Here is a 27,580-nt window from a genome sequence, read left to right as displayed (position 1 = left end):
AAGGAGCCAAGGGCCGCTTGGCAATTTCAGCCTGGGCCAACTCGAAGAGAGTAAGGCCCTTGGCTGAAGTAGGAAAAGAATAAACTGACCCACATGAGCCTATGAGGGAGGGGACACACTGAATACAGCAACACAGTATTATAAGGATTACTATGGCCCCAACAATACCCACCAAGAGTTTTTTTAACCCACCCAAATCCAGGCAGCCAATTCCATAAGGCTCCCCACCAATCATAAGGTGGCTGGCCAGAGGAGTAGTTCTTAGCCATTTCCCTTAGATGTTTGGTACGTTGAAAAGTGTCAGAGTAGGTGTCATTTACAAAAACACAGCATTCTTCATTTATGAGGGCACAAGTTCCTCCCTGGGCTGCTAACATTATGTCTAAAGCCATTCGGTTTTGCAAAGCTAACTGGCGCAGCTGGGACATTTCCCCGGCCTGATTCTCAAATAGGGTCGCAGTTTCATTGGTTAAAGATTCTAGTAGTCCCTGTAGACGGATGACACCACCCCTCAAGCTAATGAGACCAGCCCACCACTGCCACGACAAACCATCACGGATATTAATATCTCTGAAGGTTTCACGGATGTTACGAATGTGGGGAAAATGAGGGGGAGTGAGGGAGATGCGAGAAGGTGGTGTTAGCCACGCCAAATAACATGACCCTGCCCAATCAGGGGAGAGAAAGTAATAAGCTTTGGGCCCGCACACCCAGTATGTTCCATACAATGCGTTTCGGGTATTCCATTTCTCAAAGTAGGAGGTAACCCACCACCCGTTGGACCACTGTTCCCCTGGTAATGCAGAGGGGTCGTTGTGCGAACTGCAGAGGCACAATTTGGTAGTGGTGTTTTCAAAGGGCAGTGTAGTACTGCTTGAGCAGTTGTAGAAGGCAATCGTATGTCCCTTAGCAATTAGTTGGACACCCTTGTGATCTGAGCAGGGCTTCTTAAAAGCTGACTCTGAAGGCCTGCCCACCCATGAAAAAGTTGGATTGGGGTGAGGGATCCACATGTGGGATAAGTGGGATGCGCAAGGCTTGAAGCCAAGATTTTTACTAAAGGCGGTGCCATTAAAATACATGTTGCATTTACTTGTTCCCACAAAAGTTGACCCCTTTTCTTTAACAAAACACAGTGATCCTGCCTGATTGGTTACCCTGAGATATCTGTTAATTGGCACTCCTGTTTTGTCCCATGTAAGATTGTGTTGGACTGGATCTTTTACTCTAGCCGGTGGCATCCAAGTCATATTAGCAGTGGTCAGGGGAATGGGTGTGAAGGGGAGTCCCTGTTCTACATTTACTGGAAATTGAGTACATACCCAGCAATTACTTCTATTTCCTAAAATACGAGTTTTAACCTCGTGGGAATATCTAATAAAAGCATTATCTTCATAAGCAGAAAATAAACGAAAAAGGCACAATAAAAAACATACAGTTGTCAGAATAAAAGGTCCTCTCATTTTTTCCGAGTCAATTTAAGTCTGATGTCTGAAAGAGGTAAGCTGGTCCACTGGTCGGAGGCAGTGTCCTCAGTGGTGGCAAGAGCTGCTGGTCCGTCACTGTGGTCCACTACGGCTCGCTTGACGTGGGAGTGGTGGATCCAGGATTTGCGTCCTTCCAGGAACACTGCAGTCTGGGTTGTTAAAAGAACCTGGTGGGGTCCAGTAAACCTCGGCTGGAGGGTGTCGCCACGAATGAACTTTTTGGCCCAGACGAAGTCCCCTGGTTGGAATGGGTGGATCTGTTCTTCCAGCGGCACGGTCTGGGAAAACTGCGAGGCTTTCCAAAGGGTACGGAGGCGAGCCTGTAGGGAGAGAAACTGGCACGCGGTCATATGATCCCCTCCCAATAGTGAAACATCAGCACATGGTAGCTCCCCGCCTTTGAAAGGGGGGTGTCCATAGAGCAGTTCAAAGGGGGATAATCCCAATACACGGGTTGGGCGAGTACGAAGGTGAAACAGGACCAAGGGAAGTACCTGAGGCCACTTTAATCCTGTTTCCTGACAGTATTTAGCCAATGTAAACTTAAGCTCCCTATTCATACGCTCAACTTTTCCGCTAGACTGAGGGTGGTAGGGTGTATGAAAGGAGTGTGAAATGCCCAGTCCTTGTTTTAAACGGCCAAGGACATGACCAGTAAAGTGAGGTCCGCAATCTGAGTCAAGCACGAGAGGGATGCCAAAACGGGGTACAATGTCTTTAAGGAGAATCTTCGCCACTGTGGCAGCAGTACAATTAGCAGTAGGAAAAGCTTCGACCCAGGAAGTCAGAGGGCAAACCAAAGCAAGGAGGTGCTTTTTCCCAAAAGCCTTTGGCATATCTGCAAAGTCAATTTGAAGATGTTGAAATGGAGCAGCAGGCGGAGGTCTTCCACCCTTAATTTTTTTAAGAGGCGGAGCAGGTCCATTACGCTGACATGTGCTGCATGCTTTCACTATTGACAGGCAGTAGGGTTGAATGCCTGGAGCATACCAAAAGCGAGCGATGGTGTCCACAAGGGCGTGCGTGCCGTAGTGACCCCCCTTATCATGGTGCCAGCGAACTGCCACGGGGTATGTGGAGCGAGGGAGGCAGGCTCGGCCATCCGGCATAAGCCAGGTCTCTTTGACCAGAGTGGCTCCGAGGCTCTCCCACGACTGTAGTTTAGCAGCGGGTACTGGTACGGGGTACGGTGGAGTAAAGGAGGAGGCTGCAATAGCCAACATAGGCATGGCTAAGGGTAAGACGGCAGCCGTCTTGGCGGAGGCGTCAGCCAGGGCATTCCCACGGGTGACGGGGCTATCATCTTTAGTATGGGCCCGGCAGTGAACTACAGCCAGGACCGAGGGTTCTTGGAGGGCGTCCAAAAGCTTGTGGATGAGGGGGAGGTGCTGAATGGGTTTACCGGCAGCTGTCTGGAAACCTCGAAACTTCCAGAGGTGGATGTGACAATGCACAACTCCAAAAGCATACTTGCTATCAGTAAAAATGGTAACGGTCTTACCAGCGGCCAACTGGCAAGCTCGGGCCAGGGCATAGAGTTCGGCGGCTTGGGCTCCCCAGTTGCCTGGCAGTGAGGCGGCCTCTTGAATGTCCCATTCAGAGGTGACTGCATAACCGGTGAAACGCTTGCCATTAACATAGAAGGAGCTTCCATCCGAGAAGAGGATGCAATCAGGGTTGTCCAGTGGCACGTCAAACAGGTTGTCCCTTATCTGTAAGATGCTATAAACTACTTCCACACAGTCGTGCTGATCCTGGAGGACTGGCAGGTCAGGAAGCCAGGTAGCTGGATTAAGGGGCCCACACCTTTCAAAAATTAGGTTAGTGTCTTCTAAGAGTTCAGCCTCTAGCTGTTGCTGACGATGGGCCGAAAAGACTTGGGTTGTGCCCCTACGCAGAAGGGCTGACAAGGCATGAGAGGTCCAAACCGTGGTAAAATGACCCAGGGTCAGGCTCTTTGCCTTTGTGATCAGCAGGGCAGCTGCTGCCAGAGTCCGGGTGCAGGATGGGGTTCCCTGAGTGACAGGGTCGATCTGCTGAGAGTAAAAAGCAAGCGGGAAATGGTGGGGCCCGCTCAGCTGGGTAAGGACACCACTAGCAATTCCGCCCCTCTCGTGGACAAAAAGGTGAAAGGGTTTGCTATAATTGGGGGGGCGGAGAGACATGGAGGAGGCCACACTGTCCTTGAGTAACTGAAAGGCTTGGATTGTGTCCGGGGACCACTGCAAAGGGTCAGGAGCAAGGTTAGCAGTGAGTCGGTGGAGCAGTTTGCTTAACTCCCCGCAGGACGGCAACCAGGGGCGACAGAAGCCAATTAATCCTAAGAAACCTCGAAGTTGTTTCTTGGTGTTTGGCAGAGGGCAGTTTTGGATAGTCTTTATGCGGACTGGGTCCATTTGTCTTCCCTCTGGGGTTAACAGGAAGCCCAGATATCGGACCTTCTGTGAGACCCACTGAATCTTGTTAGGGTCTACCTTGTGGCCTCTGGTGTGTAGGTATAATAAAAGTGCCTTACCATCGATGCGGAGGGCAGCTTCTTCGCGATTACCTAATAGGATGTCATCTACGTATAGGACTAACGTGGATCCCTGCGGACTGGTGAAACCTTCCAAGTCGTGGCGGAGGCATTGGCTGAAAATCGTGGGGCTGTCTCTGTAGCCTTGAGGAAGTCGTTGCCAGACATAACTTTGTCCCTCCCAGGTGAAACCAAAGAGATACTGAGAGTCTGGGTGCACAGGAATGCTGAAAAAGGCTGATTTTAAGTCAATAACAGTGAACCACTCAGCATCCCAGGGGATTTGGCTGATGACAGTAGCTGGATCAGGAACTACTGCATGAAGAGGGACCACATACTGATTAACAACCCGTAGATCCTGTACAAAGCGCCAACGAATAGGGTCTCCGTCCTTTTTAGGAGGCTTTTTGACAGGCAGTATAGGGGTGTTACAGGGGGTGCGCTGAGGGCGGACTAGCTTTTGTGCAATGAATCCCTCAATAATGGGGCAGATGCCCTCCTGGGCTTCCAACGACAGGGGATATTGAGGGACTGACGGGGGGGTTAAGGAGGGCTTCACTTGAATCCTTACTGGCTCTGCCGAAAGGAGCAGGCCAACATCAGTGTCAGAAATTCCCCAGAGGGTTAAAGGCAAGTCAGTGAGGTCAGGGGAGAGAGATGGGGGGGTTTCCCAATTACCCTGAGTTGGGGCCGAATCTCCTAACACTGTCATCAATAATCCTACCCCTTCAGGAGTGCAGGTTAAAGTAGCCTCAAGCTTACAGAGTAAGTCCCGGCCCATCAAAGGGATCGGACAAGCTGGGGAAAAAAGAAAACGGTGAGAAAAACATTTATCAGCATAAATAACATTTAGAGGCAAAGTGAGTCCCAGAGACTGTGGGTTGCCCTCCACCCCAGTTGCAGTTTTAACCTCAGAGGATAGCCAGGGAGAGGGGGCATGATTTAAAAGAGAGAAAGTAGCTCCAGTATCAATGAGGAAGGAGACAGGCAGTCCCTGGACTGAAAGGGTTAGACGAGGCTCTTTGCTGGGAGGGGAGAAAGTGAGGAAGGAGCCGGCTAAAGACATTAAGGAAATAAGACCATCACATTGTTTGCCTTCGCCCCCGGGGTACCGTCATTGAGGAGGCTGAGTTTGCTGCAGCTGCTGCTGTTGCCCGTAGTTGATCCAGGCCTGGGGAACGGGCTGAGCTAGTGGTGCAGGGGTGTATTCGTCCCTGGTGTAAGTATCTGCGGATGCAACCGGACCCTCTGGGCGTCCCCAGGGGAGGGGTATGCAGCCTGCTGCATCTGCTTGATCTTTTGCCTAGTAATTACTCCTCCCGAGGTGTGCCCTTCCATTTCCCCCTTATCCCTCTGCAGAGATTCCGATCTGGAGTCCTGCAGATTCCCCTCTGCGCCCTGGAGAGAGTCCCCCTGCGGAGGAATAGGGGCAGGTGCAGTGGGGACCAACTGACGAGTCAAAACACGCCGTGGTTTACACCCTTCATCGAAATAACATGGAGGGGGTTCACTCTCGGGAGAATACCTGACTGCCATAATTTTTAAAGATCTCCACAGCTCTGCTGCTGTGTCCCAACAAAACCAGTAACATAACTGTCCCGGATGGTCTTTTTCGATCTGGCTCCTTACTCCTCTTAAGGCAGCCTGTTCGAAAGAGCCATACGAAGGCCACCTCATCTCCGGGTTGGCCAATACCGCGGTATACCCAGTCCAATTCCTTACACACAGTGTGTACAACTTTCTCCTAGACATTCCTGTCTGTACTGGGAGTTTCCCTTCGTTCCATAACTTATTTACAATCCCCAACGGACTCTCAAGAGGCACGCTAGTCCCTTGACTCATGGTGTCTGACAGGAGCCCTCCAACTGGCGTTTACCCTGCTGTCCAGTACACGACCCCTCAATATTGAATTGGCTGGGAGAAATCTCCCGTGGCGCCTGCCAATTCATATATGAGTGGTCTGACCACTGGACAGAGGCACCGCACCAGAAGGAAATCCCGGACGAGCCCCCAAATTGTTAGGTAAAAAAGCAAGTCCTCACTCACCTCTCCAGCACCCGAGTTCGTGCGGAGTTGGTATGGGCTCACAATCTGTCAGAGACCAGACACCAATTCGTTGATCAACGGGCTCACACTATCCTTAGCTTGAAAGGCTTCAGAGTAAGTGTGGCAAGTTTATTAGGGGTGAGCATCAATATTTATACACAGAAGTAAACAAAGTGATTAACAGATCATAATGGACATGCATAATCAAACAAGATTCTACAGGATAAAACAGGTTAAAATGTAAATTCAAAAAGAGATAAGGGGAGATGGCTACTTAAGGGGAGGGGGGTGTCATGAGTAGTTCGCAGGTCAGAGCTTTGGTTAAAAGTTCAGACAGAGGCATCAAGTCTGGGTTAAGTTTAAGCTCATCAAAAGTTCAGACTCAACAAATGCACTGCTCCTTGTGCCTTCTCCCTCATGCATGTTTTGTACTAGCTGAAAGGTCACAGCTGTCCAATGTGGTCACAGTTGTCCCAGCTACCGCAGCGGATCCACTGGCCCTTTAAATCACCGCCGGAGCCCTGCCGCCACTACCCGGGGGCTCCAGCAGTGGGGCTTGGGCAGCTCATTAAAGGGCCCGGGGCTCCCTGCAACAGCCAGAGCCCCAGCCTCTTTAAATCACTGCTGGAACCCTACCGCCGCTACCCCAAGGCTCCAGCACTGGGGTTTGAGAGGCGATTTAAAGGGCCTGGGGCTCTGGCCGCTGCAGGGAGCCCCGGGCCCTTTAAATTGCCAGCCTGGGGAAGCCGGTCTGGTCCGGCACGGCATACTGGCTCTTCTCAGTACACTGGACTGGACTGGACTGGACTGGATCCATTTACTTTCACCTCTGTCGCCATCCCAGTCCTATTCTCCTTGCCTACCCTAATTGCAGTCACCAGTCCTCTTCTCAATGCTTGCCTCCAGTCTCCCCCTCCCACACTCATCTTCCACATCCCCACGGGTTCCCAGTCCCATTCTCCCTCCCTAGACTCCTTGTCTAATCACAGCACTTTCCCCACCCCATCCCGGCTCCTTAGAACACTATTTTTTGCCCAGCCATTTCCACTTCTCCCCACACACACACACATCCCGGCTCATCAGATCTCTGACCCTTCCCTTTCCTCCTCCCCCATCCCACTGCTTCTCAGTCCCAGGCACCTTGCCCAGCCAATCCCAATCTCTTCCCAGTTCCTCATCTGACCTCAGTCTCCCCCCACCTACTGGCTTCTAGTGTCTTCCTCCCACATACACACACACACATTTCTGTCTCCAGCTCTCAGTCCCAGTCTCCCCCACCCCAGCTCCCAGTCCCCATTTCCCTCTTCTGCCGCCCCTATCTACTAGCCTCCTGCATTCAGTCTTCCACAAACTCCTTGTCACACTCTGCTCTCTCCACCCTCCCACCACTGGCTGGCTAGCTTCTATCATCTCTTCATTCTTCCTCCTACATGAAGCCTGGGCCCAGCAGGGATGTCACTGAGAGCACAGAAGTTCAGTCTCTGTTCAATTGCTTGGAACTGGATGCAGCATGGCTCACAGCAGCCCAGACCTGCAAATGCAGGGAAAGTCCCACTCAGCATTGGGCTGGAGCATTGGGGAATTCAGTGGGTGAAATCTAAGAAGTCTCTACTGAGCATCTGTGCACTGTGACTTTTAAAGGCTTATAACTTTGCCAAATGTGGGCAGACTTTCATGGTAATGGTAAAAGGGACACTGCTAACACGAAGGCTGCTCTCCTGCCAAATGCCAAGTCCCTATTCCAAAGCATGGGGCACTAGATCTGCTCAAAGAAAATGTCACCAGAATCTTTAACATGGGCAATACAGCATATTTTTCCATGGATTGTTCTCAAAAATGGCCGAACCATTTTCACTGAAGTTTTCCCAGCATGGAACATTTTATCCCAAATAGCAAAAGTTTGGCAAAATTATAGGCAACTCTGGTATCGAGAGCAACTACAAAACTTCTAACTTACATGGAATGGCTTGAGTCCTCACTTCTATAGAAAGGTTATTTGCAATCTTCCACACATGTTTACCTCTTGACCAGGCATTTACAACACATAAATAAGTTCCACTGTCAGAGTCATTAACATTCAAGATGGTCATATTATGGACTACATGTGTCTTGTCTGAATCTAAGCTTGTATAGTTCAATAGTCGTCCTTTGATCATCTCATCAATACAGCAATGTGTATTATATGAGAAAGTATATAGCTCTCTCTCAACAGAAATCAGGCATTTGCTTGTTTCTGTATATTTGATCCAATATATAATAAATGGTTGTCCTGAGCGCTTCATTTGAAATTCACAAGAGAGAGTGATGTTACTTTCTTCTTGTACTAACTGATTACTGTGTGATTTTGCAGGAATGGTCTCAAATGTCTCCTTATCTGCAATACAGAATGAAACAAACACAAAAGATATGACAAACATGCAATGTGACATATTATAACATGCTTTGCCTTTGAAAAGATTCTTTGAAGTTTGAAAAATTTCCCAATGAAAACACAATCTCAGATACAGAATTCAGTGCAAAAACATTGTTTCATTTCTATTTAGAGTGGGGGGGAAGTAATAATGAACAATTTACAAGGCATTTTTACATTAACAGGTGCAAATACCTACTGTACTATGACTAGAAGTCAGCTATTTTAAATAGTCATTTGGGGCCCAATCCTGTGAGGTCTGAGTACCTTCTGCAAAGTTGCCAGCACTTGCACATTCCACTGAAGTTGAAGGTGCTCAGCTCTGCACAGAAAGTTCTCAGCACTGCATGTTCAGTCCATTGGTGGTCATCAAAATAATAATTCATGGGATGGACCGGCTGTCTACTGGCACCACAAAACTATGCTACCCCTCCACAGATATATGTCCAGTTTCACTGAGAAAACCTCTGGGACTTAGGAACACATGAAGGAATTCTTCCACTCTACTCAACGCTGATAAGGCCTCAACTGAAGTATTGTGTCCAGTTCTGGGTGCCACATTTCAAGAGAGATGTGGACAAATTGGAGAAACAAAATGATTAAAGGTCTAGAAAACATGACCTATGAGGGAAGGTTGAAAAAATTGGGTTTGTTTAGTCTGAAGAAGAGAAGACTAAGAGGGGGCATGATAATAGTTTTCAAGTGCATAAAAGGTTGTTACAAAGAGGAGGCTGAAAAGTTGTTCTGAGGATAAGACAAGAAGCATGGGCTTAAATTACAGCAAGGGAGGTTTAGGTTGGAGATTAGGAAAAACTTCCTAACTGTTCGGGTACTTAAGCACTAGAACAAATTGCCAAGGGAGGCTGTGGTATCTCCGTCATTGGAGGTTTTTAAGAACAGGTTAGACAAACACCTGTCAGGAATGGTCTAGTTATTACTTAGTCCTGCCTTGAGTGCAGGGGACTGAACTAGATGATCTATTGCGGGCCCTTCAGTCCTACACATCTATAATTCTATGATAACATCTGGGAAACCACATTCTCACACTGCAGTAAACACATGTTGTCATTTCTGCTGCCTGGTTCAAGGTCTGCCCTGGCCTAAGTAATGATAGTATCAACTACAAGATACATTATTAGATAAATGGCTGAAAAAATGTGAAATTGTGAAACAGCTATTAAAGATTAAATATTTTCTGGATAAAGTAGTTGAAGTGCAGTGTATATTAAACAGGACATTCAGAGAGCAGTCGTTTTTAATATGTGCATGAACACATTTAAAAACAACGATGGCCTGTAGAGTGAGATTCTGCAGCATTTATAAGGTCAAATTTTCAACTAACCTCAAACCAGGCTCCAAATTGCAGACACAACATTTAGCAAACACCTGTTATGTGTGCTCAACAAATATTTGCACACACAAATTTGATACTTAGGTGCCTTGTCTGCACAAATAGTTGTTTGCATGTGCAAAATAGGCACAAAACCAATTTTGTGAATATGATCGATTGAAAGCTTAAAACACTAGAGGTAAGATTCTGTGCTGTGCCTTTAAATGCACAGAACAAAACTGACTACCCAGGCAGAGAAGGGCTAAGGTGGCTTTAAGCAGCCCTCAGTACAATTTAGGCAGCCCTGAGGGACAACTGCCCTGAATTTAAGCAGTGCTGTATTCTGCAGCCTGGCCCCAAGCCATACCTGCTATGTCAGGATTTGCAAGAGTGTTGCTGAAAGGACAGTCTGCCGCTGTCTTCCTTAGTTCCTGTGCCAAGGGGGAATTCTACCCAGACCAGATGCTGATTTTAGAGACCCTTTAGCCCGTTTACCTGGCCAGAGCATGGTTGAGAATCTCACTCTAGGGGCAGAAATTCCAAGAGCAAGGCAGAAAACTGGGCATTAGAGTTTTACAGTCTGTGAGCTAGATCCTCAGCTTGCATGAATAAGTGTAGTCCCACAGCCCACCATGTAGAAGGATCCCTTCGCCTACCAACTTTAAAGTAGAAAGGTGGCAGATAAACTGTACCAACATGTAGGGTTACCATACGTCCGGTTTTTCCCAGACATATCCAGCTTTTCGGCAATCAAATCCCCGTCCGGGGGGAATTGCGAAAAAGCCGAACATGTCCGGGAAAATGCCGGCAGGGCACTTCCCCTCCCGCGGCTGCTCTGCTCCTTCCCTGACTCTTCGGCTCTGTTTAAGAGCCGAACTGCCCGAGCGCTATGGGCTTCAGGCATCCCCCTTGCCTCCGGACCCCAGCCGCTGGCCGGGCACTTCCCCTCCCGGGCTCCGGCGGCGCAGGGTCCGGAGGTATGGGGAGCTGCCCAAAGCTGATAGCGCTCGGGCAGCCCGGCTCTTAAACAGAGCCGAAGAGTCAGGGGAGGAGCAGAGCCTCCAGCCGCGGTGGCTCTGCTCCTCCCCTGACTCTTCGGTTCTGTTTAAGAGCCGAGCGCTACGGGCTTCGGGCAGCCCCCATGCCTCCGGACCCTGCGCCGCTGGAGCCCGGGAGGGGAAGTGCCCTGCCGGGGGCGCAGGGTCCGGAGGCATAGGGGCTGCCCGAAGCCCAAGCGTTACCGGCTTCATGGTTTGCCGGACAACCTCCAGACCCTGCGCCCCTGGCTGGGCGCTTCCCTTCCCGGGCTCCAGCTGCGCTGCGGAAGCGCCAGCCGGGGGCGCAGGGTCTGGGGGCAGCCCGGCAAACCGTGAAGCCGGTAGCGCTCGGGCAGCCCTTTTCGCGTGGCTGGGAGTGGGAGGGAGGAGGGGGTGGAGTTAGGGCAGGGAAGGGGCGGAGCTGGGGTGGGAAATGGGTGGGGCCAGGGCCCTGTGGAGGGTCCTCTTTTTTTATTTGTTAACTATGGTAACCCTACCAACATGACTACAAAAGAGTGTTTCTAGGCACGGCTGGCTCTAGGTTTTTTGCCGCCCCAAGCAAAACAAATTTTGGCTGCCCCCCACCCCAGCCCTGGGCTCCCCCCGCACCTCCCTGCCGCCCCAGCCCTGGGCTCTCCCCCCCCACTCCACCTGCACCCCCTGCCGCCCCAGCGCTGGGCTCTCCCCCACCAGGGCCGCCCAGAGGATTCAGGGGGCCTGGCAAAGTGGGGGAGCTGCAGCTCTTGTAATCAGCCGGCGGCAGTCTGGGTCTTCAGCAGCATTTCGGTGGCAGGGGGCCCTTCAGTCGCGCTGCGTCTTTGGCAGCACTGAAGGGCCCCCCGCCGCCGAAATGCTGCTGAAGACCCAGACCTCTGCCGGGCCAGGGCTCGTGGGGCCCCTGAAGGGCCCGGGGCCTGGGGCAAATTGCCCCACTTGCCCCTCCCTCTGGGCGGCCCAGCTTCTCCCCACCCTACCCTCCCCCACCCGCACCCCCTGCCACTCCAACCCTGGGTTCTCCCCCACCAGTGCTGACTCCGCCCGCTCCCCCCCTCACCTCCAGCTGGTCCGGCCCTGGCGGGTAGGGTAAGCAGCGGGGCTCCTGGGCCACGCCTCAGCTCAGGGTCCCTCCAGCCAGGGCTCCTGCCTCCAGGACCAGCCAGGACCCGGGAGGGCAGAGCCAGGGGACTGCCTGGCAGGGGGCTGAGGAGCTGGGGCAGGGCAGCCCCAGAGGGAGCGGAGCCCCGTAGAGCGGGACACAGGCCCCGCACGGCAGCACCCCGCCCTCTATGGCCCCGCTCCTGCTGCTGCTCCTGGCCGCCCTGCCACAGTCCCTGGGTGGCTTGGGCCACTTCACCCAGCCCCGGCTGCGGTGCTGGGGGGCATCTGCCCTGTGGCACCTGCAGGCGGCTCCGTGTGCCCCGCGGGGCAGCCCCCAGCTCCAGTGTCCCACACTTGGAGCCCACCCGGCCATAAGGTGCAGGTGCTGCTCCCCGACACAAACTGCAGCAGCCCCAGAGCGCCGCCCGTGCAGGATGCACTGCTGCTGCCAGGGCCGGTTCTAGGCTTTTGCCACTCCAAGCAAAAAAAAAGGCTGGCTGGAATGCCGCCTCTGAAAATGTGCTGCCCCCAACCTGCTTGGTTTGCTGGTGCCTGGAGCCGGCCCTGTTTCTAGGGGGAAGTGAAGAGCAACTTGTGACGGTACCTCCCATAAGGCTATATGGAAATATGCTTAGAATGTGTTTTATGCTACATATGCCATGTAACATATCTCAAAGGTTATGATCTACTGAATGTATTAATCCTATTTGTATGCATGTATCATCTTTGTATTCGAAGTTATGAATGTTGGCTGTGTACTGGCTTGATTTCTAAATAACCTTAGTAGAGCATTTGGTCAGTTCCTGGAGAAAGGAATGTTGAAATTAAGTACCTAATCAAGAAACACTTAAAGGACAATGAATCTTGGAATGCTCCAATCCACATAAGAAGTCTATTTGAGGACGTTCAAGGGAGCATGTAAACAATGGATGCTACCTGTAAAAACTGTGAGTCATGCATGGACATGTGACTTGCCCAGGTGACTCCTAAACTCCATCTTGGAGCTGGACTTTGCATAGGAGTGAGGAGGGGGTCTCCACCCACAAGAGAAAGTCTATTTAAACCCCTGGGAAACCCCTCCATTTTGTCTTCAGCTGGCAAAAGAGAGAGCCTCTGCACCCTCCACCCCCACCGGGATTCCTGAAAGAAATTGGAACAAAGGACAGTGAGTGCAAGGGGTGTGAGTGATTGCTGGACCCAGGCTAAAAGGAGATTAGTCTGTAAAAGGGAGCATTCTGGAATTGGTGAGGATCTTATCTGTATTCAGTTTAATTAGATATAGATTTGCGCATTTTATTTTATTTTGCTTGGTGACTTACTTCGTTCTGTCTGTTACTACTTGGAACAACTTAAATCCTACATTCTGTATTTAATAAAGTCACTTTTTACTGATTAATTAACCCAGAGTATGAATTAATACCTGGGGGAGCAAACAACTGTGCATATCTCTCTATCAGTGTTATAGAGGGCGAACAATTTATGAGTTTACCCTGTATAAGCTTTATACAGGGTAAAATGGATTTATTTGGGTTTAGATCCCATTGGGAGTTGCACATCTGAGTGTTAAAGACAGGAACACTTCAGTTAGCTGCTTTCAGGTAAACCTGCAGCTTTGGGGCAAGTAATTCAGACCCTGGGTCCTTGTGGGAGCAAATGGGAGTGTCTGGCTCAGCAAGACAGGGTGCTGGAGTCCTGAGCTGGCAGGGAAAGCAGGGGTAGAAGTAGTCTTGGCACAGCGGGTGGCAACTCCCAAGGGGGTTTCTGTGATCCAACCTGTCACACAACTTATTCAGCTAAAATCAGTGGGACTTTACCAAAAAAGGACTGAGCGAAAACTGAATAAAGACATCATGAGTAGGCCTTTGAGTTGGAATGCATCTAAATAACAGGGTAAGTAGACTTAGTATGGCAAAAAGTTTCAATGACCACCCACCCAATATTTGTTTTAATTTTTTTTTTAACAACTTCCACTTTTGTTCACCATTTTACTAGTTCAGTTGCCTAATTCATTTCAAAGTCAAATTCAGTCACCCTCACTCATAGAACACCTCCTCCATAAGTGTTCCTTATTTAAGTCAAGGGAACACTGGTGGAGAATAGTACTATTCACTGTAAGTAAAAGGGGGAGAATCTGGTCCTCAGTCCTGAATTCTCTAAATAAGCTCCTCTTAAACTCACTAACTCCCTTTCTGGCCTCTCAGCTCTAGAATTTATTGATAAAAATAAACCCTCCCTCCCCCACCCCCACCCCCACCAGAAAAGCACTCACCTGCAGTCAGGTTTATTATCACCACAATAAAAAAGTTATAATGTCTGCAGTGAGTCACATTGGTAAAAAGTGAGCAAGTCTGTGATGTTCCAGTATTTGTAAATTGCTCACATGCAAATACCCCACCGCCTCTGGAAGCAGAATTTGATAATTGGTTTGTACACTTTGTTTTATCAGAGCATTTGTTTGGTCCATTGATTACTTTGGGCTGTTGATTACTGCATTTGATTACTTGGAATTTTTGCAGAGTTTCTTCAGTTTCATACCAAACTGTTTCCTTCTTCCCATTAGCCACTGTTTCATTGCACGTAAGTGTGAAATTTCCATTTTCATAATGATGAAAGAAAGTCTCACCTGTTAAAAATATGTAAATGGTTAATGATGCAAAATGATTTAGAAATCATCCTACAAATAATACTGTAAAGAAAGTGCTGCAGGTTATAAGCACCAATCCTGCGAGCTTGTGTGCTTCTGGGATGCTCCTGGTTTCCTCCTGGGTCATGTTGAACATCCTCCCCTTGCCATCAGCAGAAGCTCGGGGCTCTGAGCACTTCCTATGACCCCCCACAGTACTTTGTAGGATCTAGCACTAAGAACACAGATCTGGAATTTTATACTTGGACCATGCGGAATGAGCAGAATATTGCACAGTTCATAGTGAATGTTCATCAAATTATATAGCTTAAGTCTTGACATTGGCTTTGTTTTAAAGGGTGTTTTTGTGGCCAGTTCTGACCATGAGAATGACACCAAAGAGAGTTCAAAAGAAGAAAATAGGGTACAAATATGTATTGTGACAGACCCAGACCAGTGGGGTACAGGAGTCTGGTAGAGGGCAAATATACTGGTCACTGGATGAGTAGTTTTCTGTTCCCTGAGTGACCAGAGCAGGGGCTGCACTAGAGTAATCAGGAACCTGCTAGAACCAGTTAAGGCAGACAGGCTAATTAGGACACCTGGAGCCAATTAAGAAGAAGCTGCTAGAATCAATTAAGGCAGGCTAATCAGGGCACCTGGGTTTTATAAGGAGCTCACTACAGTTTGTGGGGGGAATCTGAGGAGCTGGGAGCAAGAGGCATAAGAAGCTGAGAGTGAGAGGGTGTGCTGCTGGAGGACTGAGGAGTACAAGCGTTATCAGACACCAGGAGGAAGGTCCTGTGGTGAGAATAAGGGAGGTGTTTGGAGGAGGCCATGGGGAAGTAGCCCAGGGAGTTGTAGCTGTCATGCAGCAGTTACAGGAGGCACTATAGACAGCTGCAGTCCACAGGGCCCTGGGCTGGAACCCAGAGTAGAGGGTGGGCCCGAGTTCCCCCCAAACCTCCCAATTGACCTGGACTGTGGGTTCTCCCAGAGGGGAAGGTCTCTGGGCTGTTCCCCAACCCACATGGTGAATCTCTGAGGCAGGAAAATCCGCCAATAAGCACAGGACCCACCAAGATAGAGAGGAACTTTGTCACAACTGGTGTCAGGGGATCTTGGTGTGCACAGCATGGTGGAAGAAGGAGGGTGATTTAAAAAAAAAAAAAAAAAAAAAGGAGAGGGTTTATTTATTTATTTATTTTCAATCACAATGGATGACGTAGTGCGGGCACTGATACAAGCCACAGTGGCCCAGCAGGAGGCTACCCGTGTCCAGGCAGCCGCCCAACAGGAGGCAGTGCGGCTGCAGCAAGAGACTAATCGCCTGCTGATGGACCAGGCTGCCCAACACCGAGCTATGTTGCGGGAACTGGTAAACCACGTAAAGACCCTTACAGAGCTGAACCGCGGCAATGATGGGACGCAGCTCATACGGGCCAGCCACTGGCTGCAGGAAATGACACGGGAGGATGATGTAGAGGCATACCTTCTGGCTTTTGAGAGGACAGCCCTACGGGAGGCCTGGCCTCGAGATCAGTGGTCTGGCATCCTTGCCCCATTCCTGTGTGGGGAGGCCCAGAAGGCCTACCATGATCTGCCTGAAGAGGCTGCAGCAGACTACCCCCAGCTGAAAGCAGAGATCCTGGCCAGATCTGGGGTAACGACCGCAGTGCGGGCCCAGTGGTATCACGGTTGGCGGTACCAGGAAGACAAAACCCCGCGGTCCCAATTGTATAACCTCATCCATCTCGCACGAAAGTGGTTGCAAACAGAGTCCCGGAGTCCGGAAGAGATACTAGAGGATCTGGTCATCGACTGATACATGAGGGGACTACTGCCAGACCTTCGTGCCTGGGTAAGCCAGAACGAACCTGCCACCTATGATGAGGTTGTTGCCCTGGTAGAGAGGCGAAGGACAGCGAGGGAGCTGACCCAACCAGTTAAGGAAGAGGCACCCCAGGTTAAACTAGCAGCACCAAGCCCTAAAGTTCGGGTGACTGGGCCACCAGGAGGGCCCAGGTGGAAAAAGAGAGAGGCTGAAGGCCCATCAGAGGCCACAAAGAGTCGGAGCACTGAGGGAGAAGAGGATCGTGATGTTAGATTGCCCAAACCAAGAGACTGGGGAACGCCTAGGGCTCCATACAGATGTTATGCCTGCGGGGAGTGGGGACACATAGGTGCACAATGTCCCTATGCTGAGGAGCCTATGCAGTGTAACCTGGGGAACTGGGCAGATCCATGCTCCCTAATCCCCCTTGTGGGGGTCTCACTAACCTCACATATGTATACCAGACCAGTGAAACTAAATGGGGTAGGGACCACGGCACTGGTTGATTCGGGGAGTGCTACCACGCTTATCTCAGGGAAGCTCGTGAAGCGTAGTCAGCTGCTACAGGCTAAACGTACGGGGATAACATGTGTCCATGGGACAGTTAATTACTACCCCACCATCCCAGTAAAAATCGAGATCCAAGGGAACACTACTGAGGTAGCAGCAGGTGTAGTCCCTAAACTCCCATACCCGGTGCTCATAGGGAGGGACTTCCCAGGGTTTAGAAACTTACTCCCAGTAGGGGGATTGGAGAAAGATGGGGACCTTAAAATTGGTGAGGCATCCACAGCAGACTGTCAACCCCCAATCTTCTCTGAAATATCCCCAGATTTGTTCTCCACTCCCAGACAGGGTAGAAAGACAGAAAGGGAAAGAAGGGCAGCTAAGGCCTTAGGAACCTGAATACTGACCCAAAGCCAGAGGGTCGCTCTTGTAGGTAGGCGGACCTGCGCAGCTGAAAAGGAGGCCACGCAGGAGGGAGAAGCACCTGAGTCTGACCCCCACCCTAATGCTTCTGAACCAGTAGAGGCAACAGAGACTGGGCCCCTAGATCTTGGGCAGATTAGCCCCGGGAGAGGAAATTTTGGACGGGACCAGGCAGAAGACCCAAGGTATGACAACATTAGGAAGGAGGTGACTGAAATAGATGGGGTCCCCGTGGAAGGGAAAACCCAGGGACCAGGACTCTACTTCATAATGAAGAAGGATCTCTTATCCGGGTTGCACCAGTACAGGGGCAGAAGGTACAGCAGATCCTAGTACCTCAAAAACACCAGAACGCTGTATTAAGTCTTGCTCATAGTCATCTTTTTGGGGGGCATTTGGGGGTAGAGAAGACCCTGGCACGAGTCCTACGACGGTTCTTCTGGCCCTCATTACATGAAGAAGTGCGTAGATACTGTGCCTCCTGCCCGGAGTGTCAGCTGCACAGTCCCCGTCCCCACTTGAGGGCACCTTTAGTACCCCTTCCCATCATAGAGGTCCCCTTTGAGCGAATAGCCATGGACCTAGTGGGACCCCTGGAGAAGACGGCTCGGGGCCACCAATATATACTTGTTGTTTTGGACTATGCTACTCGCTACCCAGAAGCTGTCCCCCTGCGGAACACTGCCTCTAAAACTATAGCCAAAGAGCTGGTGGGGACCTTTGCCCGAATGGGGCTACCGAAGAAGATATTAACCGACCAAGGAACCCCATTTATGTCGAAGCTAATGAAGGACCTCTGTACGCTGCTCCATATACATACCCTGAGAACTTCGGTCTACCATCCGCAGACTGATGGGTTGGTAGAAAGGTTTAACCAAACCCTCAAGGCTATGATAAGGAAGGTGGTAAGTCGGGACGGGAAGGATTGAGACACCCTACTATCCTACCTTATGTTCGCTGTCCGGGAGGTACCTCAGGCCTCAACTGGGTTTTCCCCCTTCGAGTTATTATACAGGCGTCATCCCCGTGGCATACTAGATATCGCCAAAGAGATCTGGGAAGAGGAACCCAATGAGGGGAGAAATATAATAGAGCATGTAATGCAGATGTGAGACCGGATAGCCCGGGTTACCCCTATTGTACAGGAACATTTGGAGAAGGCACAGGAGGCCCAGCAAACCCATTACAATCGCCAGGCAAAAGTGCGACAGTTCCAACCAGGGGATCGGGTTATGGTGTTGGTACCCACGGCAGAAAGCAAGCTTCTGGCCCAATGGCAGGAGACCTATGAGGTGGTTGAACCCATGGGGGAAGTAACCTACAAGGTGCGGCAGCCAGGACGCAGAAAACAAGAACAGATTTATCACATTAACCTTCTGAAATGCTGGCTTGAACAAGAGGCATGCACAACGGTCCAAAAAAGACCTAACCCAGGAAAACAAGCCTTCCAAACAGGTGAGAGTGTCTCCCGATTTAACCCCAGACCAGAAGAATGAGGTGTCTGAGATGATCTTCCAGAACTAAGAAGTGTTCTTGACAAAACCGGGTTGAACAACCGAGACATATCACCACATCGTCACGAACCCTGGGGCCAGAGTAACAATGAGGCCCTATCGGGTGCCAGCGGCAAAAAGGGAGGAAATAAAAGCAGAAGTAAAAAAAATGCTGGAATTGGGGATCATCGAAGAATCCCACAGTCAGTGGTCCAGCCCAATCATGCTGGTGCCCAAACCTGATGGCACCACAAGATTTTGCAACGACTTCCGGCGACTAAACGAAGTATCCCAGTTCGACACGTACCCCATACCTCGCATAGATGAGCTAGTGGACTGTCTGGGTAATGCCCAGTACTTGACTACCCTAGACTTGACAAAGGGGTACTGGCAGATTCCCCTTGCAGAAGACGCAAAGGAAAAGACTGCGTTCTCTACACCAGAGGGTCTTTTTCAATATACTGTCCTCCCTTTTGGACTACATGGGGCCCCAGCTACCTTCCAGCGCCTCATAGACAAGTTATTACGCCCACATAACAGTTATGCTGCTGCCTCCTTGGACGATGTGGTCATTCATACCCCAGACTGGGAAACCCACCTGGAGAAGATGGAGGCAGTCCTCGATACCTTCAGGCGAGCTGGCCTTACAGCAAACCTGCCAAGTGCACTGTAGGGTTTACAGAGGCCAAATATCTTGGCTACATTGTGGGAAAAAGTTTGGTAAAACCCCAAGTGAACAAGTTAGAGGCCATCCAAAATTGGCCCCGACCAAGTCGCAAGAAACAAGTCCAGGCGTTCCTAGGTGTGGTGGGGTATTACCGACAATTTATCCCCCACTTTGCCACAAGGGCAAGCCACCTGACAGACCTAGTGAAAGCCCGTGGACCTGATCTGGTGAGATGGTCTGACGCAGCAGAGGAAGCATTCACAGACCTACGGACTGCCCCCTGCAGTAACCCTGTACTGATAGCCCCTGATTTCACCAAGCAGACAGATGCATCGGAAGTAGGGTTGGGGGCTGTTCTATCACAGATGGTCGGGGAGGAGGAACACCCAATTCTATACCTCAGTCGGAAACTCCTTCCAAGGGAACAAAAATATGCAGTGGAGGAGAGAGAATGCCTTGCTGTAAAATGGGCCATGGAAAGATTGCGCTACTACCTGCTCGGGCGCAGATTTGTCCTCGTCACCGACCGTGCCCCTCTTCAATGGATGCAGTGGAACAAGGAGAAGAACACAAGGGTGACCAGATGGTTCTTATCCCTCCAACCTTTCCAGTTCCGTGTGCAACACAGATCAGGGAGCCATCATGGCAACGCCGATGGCTTGTCACGTGTGCACTGTCTGGCGTCCCAAGCTGCCCAACCCCTTGGCGTTGAGCAGGGGAGAGGGATATGTGACAGACCCAGACCAGTGGTGTACAGGAGTCTGGTAGAGGGCAAATATTCTGGTCACTGGATGAGTAGTTTTCTGTTACCTGAGTGACAAGAGCAGGGGCTGCACTAGGGTAATCAGGAACCCACTAGAACCAGTTAAGGCAGGCAGGCTAATTTAGGACACCTGAAGCCAATTAAGAATGCTAGAATCAATTAAGGCAGGCTAATCAGGGCACCTGGGTTTTAAAAGGAGCTCACTTCAGTTTGTGGGGGGAGTGTGAGGAGCTGGGAGCAAGAGGAGTAAGAAGCTGAGTGAGAGAGGGTGTGCTGCTGGAGGACTGAGGAGCACAAGTGTTATCAGACACCAGGAGGAAGGTCCTGTGGTGAGAATAAGGAAGGTGTTTAGAGGAGGCCATGGGGAAGTAGCCCAGGGAGTTGTAGCTGTCATGCAGCAGTTACAGGAGGCACTATAGACAGCTGCAGTCCACAGGGCCCTGGGCTGGAACCCGGAGTAGAGGGTGGGCCCGGGTTCCCTCCAAACCTCCCAATTGACCTGGACTGTGGGTTCTTCCAGAGGGGAAGGTCTCTGGGCTGTTCCCCAACCCACGTGGTGAATCTCTGAGGCAGGATAATCCGCCAATCAGCGCAGGACCCACCAAGATAGAGGAGGAACTTTGTCACAGTATTCTTATACTAACAATTTCCATATTTATTAATTCCCTTGACCAATGGCCAATCACAAGCAGCCATGGCACAAAACTGCATTTTTCACTTAGAAAATCTGGCCCTTGCTAGTTAACTTTTAGCAAGCTACATAGAGATTAAGTCCCTGATCCTGAGAACCTTTTTGCATATGAACAGTTCCAAAATTCAGTGGGACTATTCACATGCATAAAGTTACTCACCTGCCATTACTGATTACAGAATTGGGGCCTACATGTGAATTACAAAGGCTTTGAGGCATGTGTCGAAGAGGCACTGTCGTCACGATTATGCCTCCAATCCTCTTTCCTAAATTTTTTTTAGAGTTATTATAAAATATAGCCATTTTGGTGAAATGCAACAAAAAACTGTGCATGAGCTCCTCCGGCTGGTCTGCTGCAAAAAATTAAGCATACTTAGAGCTATGTTAATATAAGCATAGATGATGGTAAGTAAATCGACAAAGCATTTTAGCTTTTGTATTTTCACAGCTTTTTAAATACAGTACTGAATAAATTGGGGTTTAGAACCACAGCTGGTTGAAAGATAGGGAAATATATTCCCCTTTTTTTTCATTGAAATTTCATGTTTTGATTAGAAGGTTGTGAAAATATTCATAACATTTTTTTTCCAGTTTTTTATCCATTGAAATTCAAAAATTTTATCAGAATTTGAATTTTGTTAAATTTTGACCAGCAAAGTTGAGGACGTTTTGCCAGCCATGGAGTCTAAAAGGTCAATACTTGTCCAAACTACAAAAGCCCCAACAGGCCCTGCATTCCTCTCTCCCCGCAGCATCCTTCTGCCATGAGCAGACGCTGTGACAGACTCTTCCTGCACTAGACCATGAGCCCTCCAATCTCCTCTATTGTGCTCTTTCTGAACAGAGTGAAAGGCAGATTGACTTTTCAGGGCCTATTCTCTGCCCCCCACAACAGGATGGTGCCCCAGTGGGACTTTTCCCCCCTTATAAAGCAGTTCCCTTTCATAGGAGAGTCCTTGCCACAAAGACCTAAGAAAATTACTTAAAATAGCTTCTGTTGGATCTCTTGGGGGTAGATTTAGCCAATCGGGGTATGACTGATTTGATCCTGCCCTATGATATTTTATTGATGCTGTGTCTTGAACTGGTTATTGGGGTGTTTATTGTATGAATGTATTAATTTAGCTTAATAAGGGCGTGGTTAGGAAACGTACTCAATAAGAAGAAAACAATGGCTCAAGACAGTCACATGTCTGCAATCACTTGAAAACTATTAAGGGACAAGACCATAACTGTTTGCTTTGATTCTATCTCCACCTCAGGACAATCTACAAAACTGGTTCTGAACAGAAACTTTTCCAACATTACATGGTTTTACTATCAGCTGTGGACACATGATACACAATATATCCCATGTATACTTTCAAAAGCAAAATTAGAGGTTGACAGTTAATATATCTTTTCTCTCCTCCTCAGCTGTGGGTGTGACTTTGGCTAGCACAAAGCTGTGTTTGAAGCTCAGTTATGCACATACAGCTGGGGAAAAAATATTTTTGTACCAAAAAAAAAAAGGAAGCACTGGTCAGTCACATTCAGAACTTGTGTATTTTTAAGACCCAGTCCTGCTTCCTTAGAAGTCTATGGGACTCTTTGATTTCACAAGTAGCAGGTTTGAGCCCATATTCAATGAAATAAATAAATAGGGCTGAATGCAATTTCTAACTCTCTTTGAAAATTTCCTTAGCAAAATGGTAATTGGTGACATGTAATATATTAGCACTCTGTAGGCTCACTGAGGGCCAGACTCTGTGACCTTTATCGCTGGGAGTAGCAAGAAAGGTGCTACTCCTTCTGAGTAAGGGAGGCAAGATCTGACCCAAATATAGAGATATCGCTTCCCTAAAAAGTGACTCACTTTTGCTTAGTGCAATATAAAATGTCATTGCCACTTGACAAAACCGAAGAAAGAGTTCACACTGATATCTTTGCTTTTGTTGCACAAGTGTTCCCACAGACCCTGGTGTAGCCATAGATTCACTGCATCTCACAGCTGTTGCTGGATCTATTGCTAAGGAAAAGAGATCTGGGAACCACCAGTAAAAACTCCCCATTCCCATTTAACTTTGCCACCTGCTATGTGCACTTTTGAAACATTTCCCTAAGCCTCCCCCTCCGTATATCAAACAAATGCACTTTCCAGACATCTCTAATGCCCTCCCCACTCCCCAGTCCATGTATTGGTTGAGAAAATAACCTTTTACAACATTTTTAAGTCAGTAAATATAGCTTGCAATCGGAAATACTTTGTTGAATTATTATTTATTAATATGGGAGACCACCAGACACTAATTTAACCATAAATTTTTATTCAGTCCAAAGACCAAACAGTATTTTAACATGCCTCTAAACATGCCTGTCAGCCTTAAAATAAGCAGTCACTACATTCAGTACAGTAACAAAGTATTCATAAGCATGTGATCACTTACAAATAGGCCAGACCTAGGGAAAACCATCTAGTCCTGCTGTGCACAAACATGATCAGGTAGTAGGGTGTGACAACCCTCAAATTCATAACTTTTTATGCCCTTCAAAAAATTAGCTAATGGATAATTAGAGACAGTTCACCCTAATTTTCAGTTTTAATCCAGATAAGGTTTATAACCTGCTTTCTCCCAAGATCTTTGCTCCTTATCTCTTCTCCTTCTCCCTACTGTCCAACAGATTTTCATTGCACTCGGGTTCACCCAGGCTTTACTTTTAAGATCATACAGGTATGTGGGGTGGAAAGGTCCAAGCTGGCTCCTTTTAAGACAGATTCTCTCTGCCTTATTTAAAACCATCTGCAGACAACCCTGTCAGTCAGAGGCATTCTTTTTAGAAATTTCCTTATCTCATTAATTATATTTTGAACCAGCCATCCTCCCTACTCCATGTCTTTTGGCCTTATTATTTTCAAGGCTTTCCTTCTATTTGCTAGTCAGGGCCTTTCTTTATAACACAATCTATTCTTCACCAAACTTAAACCAACTCTAATTCTTTAATTTCATATTTATGCTACACTTCAGTACGTGTTTAGATTAAACATCCCAGAAAATGAACTTGACACAAAATACTCTTAAGAATTAAGAAAGTGAGATATGCATAGAAATGAGCAATTTTTCTTAATAGGAAACATACCAGTAATTCGTCCTAGAAAAGTCAGGATCACCAAAAAATACATTCTTCTGTGAGGAAGGGTTGCAAAGGTTTCCTCTTCTTGGTTTTGTCTCCAATTCTAAAAAATTTCTTGTGAAGAGAGAGGAAAGCAGAAGTTGAGTGATCACAAGAAAAAGTAACAGGAAACAGATAAATTCACAACTGCAAGATATGCTGTTTATTTTAGATGACAGAGGTAGTTTATACCTCAGGAAATAGAGTCCCAAGACTAGAGGCTCTTAGGCAGTAGGAGAAAGTCTTCCTTAGAAAAGACAACCTGAGGTGCCCACAGAATTTGCTATCCCTGCCCATATCAGTGGTGTGACTCCTGCAGTGTACCAGGATAGTGTAGGCCTCACTCAGTGGACAAATGTCAGGTGAAATGGAAGCTAGTTTAGCCTCCCACTTACCAAGGATTCCATTGGGCCTGAGCCATCATCTGAAAAGCAGCCCCCTAAGGTATCTGGGTCAAAGATGCAGCAGTCGCTGAGTCACTAGCTGGTTCTTCTTCCCTGTCCCAAGGAAGACATCCATGTAGAAAACACCATTTGGGGAACAGAGACCACCTGAGGGCAGAAAGACTCCTTCATAAGCCTCCACTACCTCCACAAGGGTAGTGGGTGTGAAAATCAGAAGAGAAGGTGAGTAGGGCCTGTGAACAAGCGGCGTATGCCACTCCAACTCATTTTGCACAAACTGCTGCATTGGTCCTTTCACATTTAAGGGGCAAGGTGATACTTTTCACAAACTGGTGGTAACATGACTTTATTCCCCTCCAATAAATGGAGTTGACTCTTCTAATCAAAAATCTGTTTGTCTTGTCTTCAGAAATGCGAGCTCTTCGGGGGAGCTAGAAAAACCACTGTCGATCTGACCAAGTTGGGCTGAGGGTAGGAGGACATCACAGGTAGTTCCCTAATCCACTGTCAGTGAGTATGGCAGGTTGTCTGGGCAGTAGGGGTGGCTGGGAAGTCTTGCCAAGGTCCCCTGGAGTTCTGTTGGAGGTTGTCTTACACATGGGTATTTTTGGAGCTTGAAGCCTCAAGAAGCAGCCAAGAAGCAGCAGGCTGAAGCTGAAGAATGGAAGCTGCTGGAAAAGAAGACTGGAACATCCTGGAAAGCAGCTACCTGAAAAAGCAGCAACAGTAGAATTCCAAGGTTGCCTTGGCAACAAGGAGCTACCTTGCCAGCAGCAACAGAAGAGCAGTAACCACCACTGCATCCGTGGCAGAAGAGCAACAGCACAGCTGTGGCAGCCACAATCTGGGGACGAATAGACAAATTGGAGAAAAATGTAAATAAGGAGTGTAAGTCTGATCTTTTTTTCTATCTGTTATTTAAGAGTGTATGGGTTTGTCTGTGAATAAAGCTGGATGCCTGCTTCTTGAATGAGATCTCCACTATCCATCCTGCAACTGTCTGATCACCACTCCCAGGATGTTAAATGGCAGGTGTTAAATGTTAAAAGCTCAATTCAAGTGTTAAGTATTAATGTTGATGTTAAGTAAATGTTTTAATCTGTGAATACAGTAATGGTTTCTCATAGGTGAAGGCCTCCCATACTTCCAGAAGCCATCATAGCGCTATGAAAGCCTTCCCCTACTGCCACAAGCTATTACAGAGCTATAAACGTTTCCCTGGACCACCACAAGCCATCGTAGTGCTATGAAAGCCTCCCTCTACCACCAGAAGCCATTGTAGCACTATGAGAACCTCCCCATAAGGCCAGAAGCCTCAAAGTGCTACGAAAGTCTCCCTGTACTGCCATAAGCCACCACAGCAGCATGAAACACAAACTCAAACATATTGAAATGGGCGACTCCTAAGGGAGAACATTTATGGTCAAGGCCATCATTGGCATTTCTGTTTCTGTAAATTCAGCAGGAAGGAAGGGTGAACCAGTTTGGAAAAAGTTACCAAAAACTCCCACCTCCCAACCTTTGCCCATCCCTGAGCTTATCCTGGACCAAACTATTTCCAAAGTTAGAAAATATCTGGTTCCTACAGGCCGTGAGATGGTAAGTATACGTCCACCTAATCTCTCCCCCCAATTCACCTGCTGTGGATGCTCTTCTAAGACCTGTGAGCTTCCTTCAGGGGACATAATGGGCCTACTCATACCTCAAGCACCTACATTAGTATCTGGAGTCAACTACATCAGGATTTAGTAAGTTCTCGCTGAGGCCTGCTGCTCTCTCTTTTTATGGGTAAAAAGTAGTCTGGAATTTGCAGCTCACATAGTCCTGAGAAATGCCAGGTTCTTCTTTTCCAATCTCTCCCCATTCATGCAAGATTAGTGGCCTGAAAAAAATTCTTAATAATCCCATGGGCCTTTCAATTCACTAACTGTCACTCAAGCCAGGGCAGAAGGCCTCATGTATGCCCTCTGCACCCCTTAATCCTCACATTAAGAGCCAAATTCTGAAGTCCCAATTTAGGTTAACTCAGTCAAAACTGTACTGATTTCTGTAGGACCAGGATCAAGCTGTATGGGGCAAACCCAGTTTCCAGCCTAAGATACTCAGGCTGGTTGCTGGAGAGATCCATGGTAGAGGGAAAGCTGGGGAGGAATCTTCCTCGGAAAGTCATAGAGTTGAGCCACTGTGGAAACTACTATCTGGAAACCATCCAGTTCAACCCTAACTCATCCCACTGCCTGTTCCATTCCTAACTCCAATTCCTGACAGGGTTCTGTGCCATACAGAAGGAATAGTCCCTGCCTCCTAAAACCTGCACTCAGAGGAACCACAGTATTTCAACTGTCAGAACCACTCTGCTACTACAGAAAGGGATCCCCCTCCTCTCTTCCCCCACCCCATTGAGCAAAATGAAGGGACCACATGATGGCAGAATGACACTAGAAACCAGAAGGGGCTGCTCCATTGTATAATGACTGAAACCTCTTCCTCTTGGTTTTACAGAGACTTTGTAAAGTCAATTTAGAAGCAAATTTTAGTTTTGCAAAAGCAAGCTTTTAGAATACCTAGCAGCATCAATAGAAATATTCCTGTGTCTGTGTTTATTTCAAAGAGACAGGTTGCTGAGGGTATGTCTACACTACGGGATTAATCCGAATTTATATAATTCGGATTTGAAAAACAGGTTGTATAAAGTCGAAATGTATGCGGCCACACTAAGCACATTAATTCGGTGGTGTGCGTCCAAGTACCGGGGCTAGCGTCGATTTCTGCACCGTTGCACTGTGGGTAGCTATCCCACAGCTATCCCATAGTTCCCGCAATCTCCCGCGCCCATTGGGATTGTGGGTTAAGATCCCAGTGCCTGATGGGACAAAAAACATTGTCGCAGGTGGTTCTGGGTACAGCCTCACCTCCTCCCTCCCTCCTCCCTCCCTGCATGAAAGCAACGGACGGCAGACAACCATTTTCGCGCCTTTTTTCCTGGGTGAGTGAACACTGCAGACTCCATACCACGGCAAGCATGGAGCCCGCTGAGCTCAAGACAGCAGTCATGAACATTGTAAACATCTCGCGCGTTCTCGTGGAGTTTATGCTCAGCCA

At 48.5% G+C, this 27,580-nt stretch overlaps 1 long non-coding RNA gene across 1 annotated transcript; it reads right to left on the bottom strand.

Moving 5' to 3' along the window:
• Positions 1–6,973: 6,973 nt before the first annotated feature.
• LOC128844684 (uncharacterized) lies at positions 6,974–24,174 on the bottom strand. Its single transcript, XR_008446521.1, has 3 exons — positions 24,042–24,174; positions 14,193–14,546; positions 6,974–8,422 (listed from the first exon to the last, which is right to left on the bottom strand). It is a non-coding gene; the product is annotated as an uncharacterized LOC128844684 (long non-coding RNA).
• Positions 24,175–27,580: the final 3,406 nt, after the last annotated feature.

The sequence above is a fragment of the Malaclemys terrapin genome, chromosome 10 (genome assembly GCF_027887155.1).
Source record: "Malaclemys terrapin pileata isolate rMalTer1 chromosome 10, rMalTer1.hap1, whole genome shotgun sequence".
NCBI lineage: Eukaryota > Metazoa > Chordata > Testudines > Emydidae > Malaclemys > Malaclemys terrapin.
This window is presented reverse-complemented; position numbering and strand designations above follow the sequence as displayed.